This window comes from Alosa pseudoharengus, unplaced genomic scaffold, assembly GCF_046254945.1.
Source record: "Alosa pseudoharengus isolate Yale_2024_CS ecotype anadromous, Long Island Sound unplaced genomic scaffold, YU_APseudo_1.1 YU_APseudo_1.1_scf_24, whole genome shotgun sequence".
Taxonomy (NCBI): Eukaryota; Metazoa; Chordata; class Actinopteri; order Clupeiformes; family Clupeidae; genus Alosa; species Alosa pseudoharengus.
This window is the reverse complement of record NW_027468689.1, coordinates 17,057,795-17,069,705: the sequence shown is the minus strand read 5'-3', so window position 1 is coordinate 17,069,705 and position 11,911 is coordinate 17,057,795.

Sequence of the window (11,911 nt, the reverse complement as noted above, 5' to 3'; positions counted from 1 at the left end):
CAGTGTGTGTGTGTGTGTGTGTGTGTGGCCCTTGAGCTTGGGTGTGGCTTCACCTGTCCACCTGGAATATGATTGACTCTGGGTTTGAACTCTGGGGTCAGTCTAGGGAGTGGAGCATCCACACACATAGCCTTTCTTTTCCGCTCCTGCTGTGTGGGGAAAAATGCAGACTAGGGGAGGAGCACCGAGGGGGAGCTTGACTGCAGCTGGTGACCTGGTTGAACACCACTCCCTCTCCCTCTCAAACATCATAAGGGAAGTGCTTGTTTTTCTCTGCTTAAGTGTGACTGTGTTTGCAGTGCACTTTTGGCTGTCTCTAAGCTCTGGTTTCCCTTTGTTTCCAGAGCCAGAAGGAGGAGGCCGAGGAACTTGTTGGTCTCTCCAGACAGCTGAGCATGGATCTGGACTCGTCTTGTTCTAATTCTTTTCTTTTTTTCTTCTTCTTGGATCTAGGACTTGGGGGGCGGGCTGCACCAGTCGTGCTGGCCTTTGGGCTTGGACAGGGGACAGGTGTGTTAATGCTTTTACTGTGTGTGCCAATGCCGTGTTTGGCTGCAGGGGTTCAAGCTGTTTTCATGTGTCCTTCATGTTCTGCACTGTGTGACACTGGGCTTGTATTTTGGAAACATTCTCACCTACAGTAGGTGCCTAGGAAGAGCAATGCTGTGCTGGCCTCCCTGCCACCTTTTCCAAGTGTTACGTGTTTAAGTGTTAAACCAATTTATTAACATATCTATCTGTGGTGCAAGTGGGGAGAACTAACCAGTCCTTGTCCGGCAGTCAGCGACATGTGTGCCTGTGTGTATGCGAGCATGCACACGTGTGTGCATATGTGTCCACGTGGGTTCATGTGCATATGTACTCTAAATGTCTCTTGACAGTATGCCATCTCCTCTGATATGAAAAAGTAAGCATTATGCTGCCACTGTAATAGGTCGGCTGATGAAATATGCATAAGCCCCCTGCGCAGCACCCACTCTCTGCTGCCATCCACCCCAGCCTCAGAGCCTTGTCTCTGGGATGAAAAAAAGGAGCTGGCCAGCCCTGTCTTCTCACACTGAACCACACAGCGCTTTGCTTTTCCCCCAAAATTAGGAAATGCTAACACAGAAAAAAATTAAACAAGAATGGGAATAGAATTATTCTAGCCTGATCCTACCAGACTCTTGTACGTACATTTCATTTGTACAGAGAGTCTGGCCACTTTCCATTGCCAAGCGTGAGTACTCTGTTGGATTGGATCTGCCCAGAGCCACTCTGGATCTGCCATAACCAATCGCTAACGTTTGGTCGTGATGTATGTCATGCCCAAACTAGCGCACGACCTCAACGCCATCGTTCTCAGCCACCCCCCTCTGTTCGCTGATAGGACAGGTAAAATTTGGCCTGAGAAAACCTGCGAATATACCGAAAACCCAGATGACGTACTGAAGGAAAATGAACATTGAGCGGAAGTACGTAGGAGGGCAGAGCCAGGCTAGAATTCTGTTGCCTGACAAGTTTTGGTCTGTCTGTGTGTGTGTGTGTGTGTGTGTGTGTGTGTGTGTGTGTGTGTGTGTGTGTGTGTGTGTGTGTGTGTGTGTGTGTGTGCGTGTGTGTGTGTGTGTGCGTGTGTGTGTGTGTGTGCGTGTGTGTGCGTGTGTGTGTGTGTTTGTGTGTTTGTGTGTTTGGACTGGTAGCAGAAAGCCCCTTGTGTTTGGACTGGTAGCAGAAAGCCCCTTGTAAGAGCCCCTACACACAAACATTTTATTATACATCCGAACTTGGTTGCCAACCACGACCTCCCAGCCCTTCACACAGCAAGCAACTGAAGCTTATAGAGAACAGCCACCGGGGGATTACCGTCTGCCTCTCAAACACACACACAAACACACACACACACACACACACACACACACACAGAGAAATTAATTTGACTTCCTATTTCAAGTGTGGTTGGGGGCGCACTGGTGTCTTTGAGTTGCCGGTCTCTGATGTGTGGACTGGGGACGGGGTGGTATAAGCAGACTGCAGGGGCTGGGGCCCTGGAGAACTAGAGGAGGAGGACGGGGACGAGGATGAACCTTCTGAACGGCATTAATACACATGCAAGAGTCTCTCTGTCCTTTTTATCATTCTCTCTTACTTTCTCTCTTTCTCTCTCTGTCTTTTCCTCCCTCCCTGCAGGCGTGCGCGCGCGTGTGTGTGTGTGTGTGCGTGTGTGTGTGTGTGTGTGTGTGTGTGTGTGTGTGTGTGTGCGTGTGTGTGTGTGTGTGTGTGTGTGTGTGTGTGTGTGTAGGGAAGGTTCAGGCCATCCGTGGTCATGGCAACCCACTGAGCACAGCTGTGGCACCGGGTCAGGAATCTTTAATACATGTGACGGCATGGATAGAGGGATGGAGTGGGAGGGAAAGGGCATGAAAGGTTGAAGAGCAAAGGGAAAGAGAGAGAAAGAAAGAAATGCATATAGAGGGAACGAGGGGAAGACAAAGAGGGGAGACAGAAATGGGGAAAGATGGGAAAAGCATGAATGAAAAAATTAAATAATGAAGGAAATACTGACTGAGAGAGAGAAAAGAAGAGAGGAAGCCAGAGAGAGAGAGAGAGAGAGAAAGAGATGAAATGATAGAATGAAAGGAGAGAGAAGGAGAGCAGCGATAATGTCACTGGCTCTCCATAGGGTTCATAGAACAGAAGTGTCTCTGTGTCACTGCAGTCTCTGTTGCAATTAAAAAGTTCTCTCTTTCTCTTTTTCACTCTTTCCACTCTCCTTTTCCATCTCTCGTTCTTTTCCTCTTTCTCTTTTCTCTCTCTCTTTCCACTCTGATTTTCCCTCTCGCTGGTTGTCTCCCTGTTTCTCTCTTTCTAGTATTTCTACTCTGATTCTCTCTCTCTCTCTCTCTCTCTCTCTCTCTCTCACACACACATGCACATTTACCTCTTTTTTTCCTCACATACACTCTCCCTCTTTCCCTCACGCATCCCCTGGCTTAATCCCATTGCCCTTATCCCCCCCTCCTCTCTCTACTGTGAAATAACCTAACACCAGTTTAAAGCTGCAGTTGGCAAGATTGTTTTGATCATATTCACTGAAACCGACACTATGTATGCTCCGACAGAACAACATACATCAGCCGGTTTTAGAAAAAACCTCCTGCACTTCTACCTCCACCTAGAGCCTGTTATTTGTTTTGCAAAAATCCACAGCTCTTGGCTCTTCTGGTCCAATCAGAGCAGGGCTGTGTGAGATCTGACTGTCAATCACAGTCTGGTGCAGTCTGGTGCGCACTGACGAGCACAAACTTGATGAGAGGGTGCTCAGTGGTAGTGGGGGAGGGGCATGAGAGTTGTAAACATTAAAACTTTTGGCTAAGTCCCCTCAATTTGTCAGACTTGCCAACTGCAGCTTTAACCGTGACTCACATCTACACGAAACCAACGGGTGTATTTTTACTTACCGTTTTCACACCTTTAACAACAGCGGTAAAAAAAAATTCTGTCCACACACAGAGATGAACGTGGCTAAAAGTGCTGCAGTGCATATGCAAGGCCAGTCGATGGCGCCGTGACGGAGGCTTCACACTTAATTCGCGTAGAAGACAAAAAACATTTTTTAAAACAGTTTGTTAAAGCAGTCGCATGAAATAAGGAAACTACAGACAATTCGTTTTTCAACTGTTAAACTAATAAAGTTTATTTTCAAGGTATATGACTGCTATGTGGAAATTGAAATGCTTTTATGTTTTGCATTAGGTCTGGTGTGCTCTATAGTAACGTGCTCTATAGAACATGTTACACTGGAGAAAACATTAACATACGTTAGTCATAGGTTGTAGTAAGCTAATGTTTAACTAAGTTAAGCTAATGGTGTGCTTCTAACTTAGCCACAAAAGGCTGATACGTGCACATAAATCATGACAGGGAAAAGAAAAACATTTTAATATGACAAACAAATGGTTTGGTTTGTTCTGACAAGCGCAGTGTCAGGTTAAGTGCAGTGGCTGAGTTGAGGGATGGGGCTATGTCGTCATTAAAATTGACGACTTTGCTGTCTACACGGCAAAAGTTAACCGGCTGTTTCAAAAATCCCACTTCAAAAGCCAGCTAGCTAAAATGTTAAATTATTAAAATTTCCCTTGGGATGAATAAAGTATCTATCTATCTATCTATATGCACACACCTTGGAAACTAGATGGTAATGATGGTAGTTGACAACGAGAATGCTAGTGATTTTAGATCAAACATTTGCGATTTGCATGTCATCGATTGCAATGCTCAAATCAGAATGAGAATGCTATCTACCAGATTGATAATTCGCTCGTCTACTAGAATTAGATTCATGAAGATATGGAGGACCAGATAGCTTCCGCTAGGCAGACAACAAATTCGAAAAACTAGAGATAGTATGCAAGCAATAGGCCTACACTTACTAGTCCAACAGCATGAAGACCAAGTCAGCATCGGTTGGGCACCCCTCCTCCTCCTTAGCTCATGCCAGCGAGCGAACGCTGATATTGATCCTCGTCCGGCCTTTGATTTTGTCACTCTCTCTTTCTCTTCCTAGTTTCCTCTGACAAAACCTATGCCTTCTTCGGTTTCGTTACTGCTTCGGCCATGACAACACACATGCGTGACAGCCGGCCAGCAAACAAACGCTCACGTCCAGATTTGAGGAAATGGGGGTGGGGGGGGGGGGAGTGAGGTATGCCGTACAGCAGTCGTATTTTGTAGTTCTTTTTGTGCTCGGGTTACTACCCGCACTCAGAAGTTACGTAGTGCCAGTGAAAGCGATACAGACCCCGTCAGGCTATGGCATACGTGTCATTCAACCTATCGAAAGTCGATGTACCATCACAAGGGTTTTGAAAATATATTATGAAGGTTGAAAAAGTCCATAGTGTTGTTTTAATGCCATTGATGCCAATGCTACTGACTGCTTCTTCTACTGTGTAAAGTAGGTAGCGATAGCCTTTCCACAACAGCGACACACACACACACTCTCCACTACACTTCCTTTTTCACAAGCGGATTATCATTATAATATGCTAGAGTTAATGATCCACCCCAGACCTTTACCTTTGCAAAAAGATAGCGGTTGATTTCCCTACAGCCAATGCCTCTCTCAGCACGAGCCCAACAGCTGAGCGCGTTAATGAGATTGCACTGGTGCCTTGCACAAAGATCACATGCAATACAGGATTTACTTCAGATCAATTTCAGAGGGACCATGCAAATGTCATGAATGTATAGAGTGCACAAGGGAGAATGTGGTGGAAAAGCAATTTGTATGGCGAGCCAGCTGGGACATAAGGGTTCCTTGTTAGTCGTGGTTGAAGAGGATGGATGAGTGTGTTGAACCCTGAGGACGAGGCATTATCTGAGAGGAGAGAGAGAAGGGCGACTCATTTGGGCAAACTGATAGCAGTGGATTTGGCGACAGTGCACAACTTGCATATTAAAGGAGGAAAAACTCTGGGAAGGAGAATGCTGTCGTGCACATTTCAAGAGACAGACAGACAGACAGAGAGGTAGAAAGAGCTAGAAAGAGAGAATACTGTGAGAGAGAGAGAGGGAAAGATAAAAGAGAGTGAGAGAGAGAATGACAAAGGCCACCTTGTCATTACTTTTTGTACTCCTTTAGCTTTCTCTCTCTCTCTCACACACACTCTCTCTCTTTCCCTCTCTCCTCAATACACAGTGACACACACACACACACACACACACACACACACACACACACACACACACACACACACACAGTCACACACTCTCACACACAAAAGACTAAGAGGATTAATAAAGCTTTCTGAAAGGTGAATTTGCCTTTACATATAAAAGCATCAGAGAGCAAAGTCCTGCAAAGTCCTGTAAGTGTGTGTGTGAGTGCATGTGTGTCTCTTTCAGTGAATGTCTGTTAGTCAAGTCAAGCCAATGTCCGTTCGGTTGCCTTCACACTTGATCCGTTTAGCTGGAACAAACCTGAGTGGCTTACTCCCCTCTAGCCCTGTCCCAGTTAGTCTGCGTTAACATTACATTTTTGTTTGTGCACCCAGGTCCATTTTTGTCATAAACGTAAGCTTCATACATAACATCGTCTGGTGCCACCGCCGTTTATTTTATTTCCTTGTTTTGGAATGGATAGCAAACAAACTCCGGTCCGGACACAACAAGGGTCTCGTGTGAATGTGTCATCAATACAGTGAAACATATAGCACACCCGAGAGATGGCTCATACCCAACCTCTTAAAATATCCTTGTGAGTGCCCACTGTGTCCTTTATCCTAATACATCTTTCATAATGCTATACATCTGACCCCAGCAGACCCAGTAGCACCTCTTGTACAGTTTAGCCCTGGACAAAAACCAGACCACTGCAAGCAGAGAGGCCCAGTGGAGGCCAGCCTGGCATATGGTTATGGTTATGGTATTTAGCAGGCACTTTTGTCCAAAGCGACATGCAAATAACAATAATACAAAGTTAAATTGAACAGTAAACCATTTAAAAAGTTGGTAAGACTACATTAAGGAGAATAGCAATAATAAATAACAATGTCAATTCAATCAATAGCCTAATGAAATGAAACTAGATGTACCGCAGAGCGGTACAAAATATGACCGCCGCCCAGTCCAGCACATTTTTTCCACAAAAAGAAATCACGCTGAAAGGCCTATATGATTCTAACTGTCTCACTAAATTGCATTATCCACACTCAGTTCTCACTGGTATCTGCTAGACAACAAGAACCAAAACATGATTAGTTCATAGATTTCACATGTAAAATGAATTTTATACAACCCCACCTCCATCTTGCCTGTTCATAATTCTGAGAAATTCTTGATTGTTTGTGTTATGTTTATGTTATGTGTGTGGGTGTGTGTGTGTGTGTGAGTGTGTGTGTGGGTGTGTGTGTGTGTGTGTGTGCGTGCTTGTGTGTGTGCCTGCGTATGTGCCTGTGCATGCAAGCGTACATATGTCTACTGTGTGAGTATGTGTCATACGTATGATTACTGTGAATGTATGTGTGTGTGTGTGTGTGTATCTGTTTGTGCACATGTGTGCACATGAAATGGGTTAACATGACCCCTGGAGGCAAACATACGGAAAAAAATGGTCATCCTAGGCCCTACAGTTCTCAAGATATTCACAGAGAACTGTGTCTGCCCTACCCTCCTTTCGGGGGGTCCAGTCCAGCGGGGGGGCTACAGATCAAAACGAAAAATGACGGTTCCATGCTATCCATGTGGGGGTACATGCCCACCAAGTTTTGTGTACCCCAGTCTTTCAGTGTCCCGGGAATCCTTGTTGGTGTACGTCACTAAATGTACACATAAATTATTTTATTGTAAGGCCCCCCATGAACGAAAGTACACAAAACTTGGCATGCATTCGGAGGGTGTCATAATGATCCTACACTTTTAATTTCGTGCAGTTTTGACCTTGTCAGCCAGAGATATTGTGATGAAAACACCTAATTTTTTGCTTTTTAATTTTTAACTAGGTGGCGCTATACATGAAATAAGTGGTAATGGGATGGGTTGACATGCCCCCTTAAGACCAACATACATAAAAAAGGTGGACCTCCTAGGCCCTACGGTTCTCGAGATATTCACAGAAAACTGTCTCCGGCCACCTACAGGCCAGTTGGTGTATAGTAACATAAATTAATTTATTGTGTGGCCCCCCATGAACGGAATTCCACAAAATTTGGCGTGCATACAGAGGGTATCATAATGATCCTACACTTCCAATTTAGGTCACAGATACCTTCAATTACAACACCTCATTTTTACTTTTTTGTGTTTAACTAGGTGGCGCTATACATGAAATGAGTGGTTATGGAATGGGTTGACATGGCCCCTTGAGATCAACATACAAAAAAAAAATGGTCCTCCTAAACCCTACGGTTTTCGAGAAAAACGATGGTTCCATGCTATCCATGTGGGGTTACATGCCCACCAAGTTTCGTGTACCCCGGTCTTTCAGTGTCCCGGGACTCATTGACGGAAATGTGGGCATGCGAAAAAGAAAAAAAAAAAAAAATTCTGACTAAACCTATATGACCGCCGCTTCGCTGCGCGGCGGTCATAATAAATACTATACAAACCATAACACATAAGAAACGCTTAATAAACTAAGTGCATGTTGAACAGATATGCCTATATCAGCCATTACTAATACAGGGCCTAACCCACAGAGTGCAGGGTTTCACAGGGGCTGTAAGAGGCTGACGGCACCTTCTATCCAGTTGTTAATACAATCTCACATATTCAGTTCATTTACCCAGAGGAGCTACATGGTGAGTTGCTCAGAAAAGAATAAGCAGAGAGAGAGAGAGAAAGAGAGAGAGAATGCAACAGAGGGGCCCTTGTGATGCCGCCATGTTTAATTCAGTTTCTTTTTTTTCTTCCCACATTCAACAAGAGCAATCATCATCGCCAAGCTCCCCCCGCATGCATGATCTCAGCCTCGGTGTGGCATAAACAAACCACCACACATAAAAGTCACGGTCCATCACCCCTTCGCTTACCGTCCAGCCAATTGCATTAGTTGCTTACGTAAATGTCACACATCGCCATATGTGTACGCGGTAAATAAACCCACTGCCCTCCCCCACCTATTAAGGGCCATTTCCGAGCCAAGATCAATAAATCAATAGACTGGAAATACTGTGGGTGGAGGATGGGGGGGGGCACATATGACACAGTAATAACAGAGTCCTGAGATGGAGGAGAGGAGGACAGGATGGGAGGAGTAGAGGAGAAGAGAGGAAAGGAAGGGGGAGGGAGGGATGAGCATTTATTCAATTTCCAAAATGGCCAGGCAAGACGCATGGAGAGCGCTCGTCTTTATTAGACGCGCCGTAGGACAAGGTGACAGGTCATTGTGATGAGGCAGTTGTGGTGGTGGTGTGTGTGTGTTTGTGTGTGTGTGTGTGTGTGTGTGTGTGTGTGTGTGTGTGTGTTGGGGTTGGTGGTGGTTGGTCAAGGTTAACGGGATTATGCAATGTGCTGATGGAGGCTGGAGCATGGAGGAGATAGACATGCTTAGAGGAGTGTGTCTGAGTGTGTGTGTGTACACAGACTAGTGTGAGAGAAGATTTAGAGGACATAGATGGAGATAAGAGAAGAGAAGAGAAAAGAAGAGAAGAAAAGAGAAGAAGAGACATTTGCTTGAAATTGTCACGCACTTTGTCATGCAACATTTCTCAGTGGCAGTGGTTATTTCAGCTGTTATCACTGAATTGCATTAACATTGATCTCTTGTTGCCAGTCACTTTATATGTCTTAAGAGTCAAGAAGACAGGAGAAGAGGCAACAATAAATGACAAAAGAAGAAAAAAGAGAAAGATGACAGGAAAGGAGAACAAATAAAAGAAAGAGAAGAGGAGAAAATAACAGTTAATACCACAGCTACAGCCTAGTCATCATCATACGCAGTCAGGGCACCATGACAACAAAGCATGAAAGTGCAAAATGGGCCTATTTCAAACCCCAGGGAGAGCCCACCGTGTGCATTCTGTCCTAGGCCCTCAACAGAGATCTAACTCGCCATTTCAGACCTCACACTGACTCCCAGCATGTCTCCGAACATATGGATGTAAATTATTTAGACTCTATTTAACTAAAGCAAATCCTCATCTTTCCAAATGGCCTTCACTGAAAGAGAGACCAGCAGATAAAAAAGCTGTCTCCCTCTCTCTCTCCCTCTCTCTCTCTCTAGGATTTAGTGCGTCCACGTTCAACTTCACAAAGCTACAAATAATGCAGAAAGGCGCAGTAGGGAGATTTCATCTCATTCCGGTGTAACCCTGACATTTAAATTATCTCACAGGAACCAAAAGAAGCACACAGAGAGAGAGAGAGAGAGAGAGAGAGAGAGAGAGAGAGAGGAAAATACAATCACAAGGCTCAGTTGACATTCTTAGCAAGAGACAATTCCAATAAATCCTGTGGCACACACACACACTCCCTCAGAGTATTGTTGACTGTGTAACTGTGTAATAATAAAATCATCAAACATTACCCATGGTTGCATCAAACTACAGTTATTGCTCTTGTTAGAGCAACAATAGTTTGCCTGCTGTTAGACAAACACTGAAATATTAACCTTCTGTCAGCGTGAACAGACCCCCAAACACAGCAGCAGGCCTGCAATCAGCAGGAGTACAGGCACGCACGCACACACACACACACACATACACACACACACACACACATTTTTCTTATTTATTTAATGCACACTTGCACATATACACTTACAATACCCCCCCCCCCCCCCCCACACACACACACACACACAAAGTCACGGCAATATGTCATATATATCGACTGTGGCTTAATAAGTTTAGGTCGGAAGGCAGCAGACCTCTACTGGGACAGTGGCATAGATATTACAACCACATCCATAATGGAACACCCCGCCTGCACACGTGGCGCGGCAAACACCCAGACTGAGCATTTCCGTTTCGCAGAAGCTAATATGATATGGATCAAATGCGGTAAGAGGCATATCGCAGATATTTTTAGATTGATATTATTGGAGAGGACTTGGCCACAGCGTGATGCCGTAAATAATGAATAACGAGTTCTTAGGAAGAAAAAACAAGGTGCATGAACGGATAAATAATTTAGCTGCAAATAACTTTTTTGTAAACGTAGCCTATAACTCTCTTATGAAGATTGTTTGTGAAATAGTGTTCCCAGGGCACCCACGGCACATATTGTGTTTTGTGTTTGCGTGTAATGGAGCTCATTTGATAGACGTCCAGCTGATTCTAGATGATTATTGGCCTGGAGCGAAGCTACCTCAGAAATCCATCAGTGTTTGTGCCCCCAGTCAGCCCTCCGAAATGCTCGCAGTTGATTTTATAAAGCTCTGCATCACTTTGAGACAGGCACTTAGTTCCAACCTTGCTGTATAATTGGAATTTAACGAATGTTTTCATTTTACCGCCTAGATTAAAGGACCCTGAAGGATATAGGCCTACTTTAAATAAAATCGAAGATTTCCACTCGCATTATTAATAAGCGAGGTGTAACTGTTTGAATCATGCCAATGGCCTAAAATAGCTTAAACATGTCAACATAATGATTTCCTGGTCTTTGGTGCAATACAGTGATTTCTTTCTGGACTAATTCAAACAGCTGTCAAAAATGCAGACAGCTGCATGGCGCGCAGATCGCGCACCTAATTTTGAACTGAAAGGGCAGCAGAAGAGAGAAGACCTTCGCCACGGCCTAATGCCCTTCTCACGATGTCAGCTACAGGGGATAATAATTAGTTGGTCCCCACCTAAATGTATTGGGTCATTCCTTTCCCGTGCTACACCTATCCATCAAGTTATATGGAAATCATTGTTTTGCAACTTAACACAATAGCCTACATCACTGCCAATCAAAAGGCTGCCATCAACACGCCAGTCTGGCGCTTGGTGATCCTCTTCGAAAATGTAATTCGCAGTACAAAGAGTGTTTGGGTAGAGAGAGATATATGCAGATAATACTAGTATCCAAGGCTCTTCACACACACCTCGTTTAATGTATTTGGTTTGACTAACTGTAACCACTAAAAAGTCGCAGAGGAACGGCATACCAATTCTGTCTGTCTTTTAATTGCTTATTACAGTTTAGACAATGTCAAATATTTGCAGACAAGCAGGTACCTGGTGCACATACGCAAGCCATGACAAACCGATGTTTGATTGTCTTAAGTTACGAGTCATGTGTCGGCGACACTCGGTATGCCCTATGTAATCTCAGCTGGCTGTAATGAGTCCATGGCGTAGCTAAGTGCACCGTGTGTCTTGTTCTACGTCAGTGTGATAATTATGCACCATGACTCTGTGGGCGCAAGGTTACTGGGAAGGGAGAGAGGGCGCATCTGCGCCGTGAGGCATGGCGCGCACTTTACCGTCTCCCATGCCTAATGAAC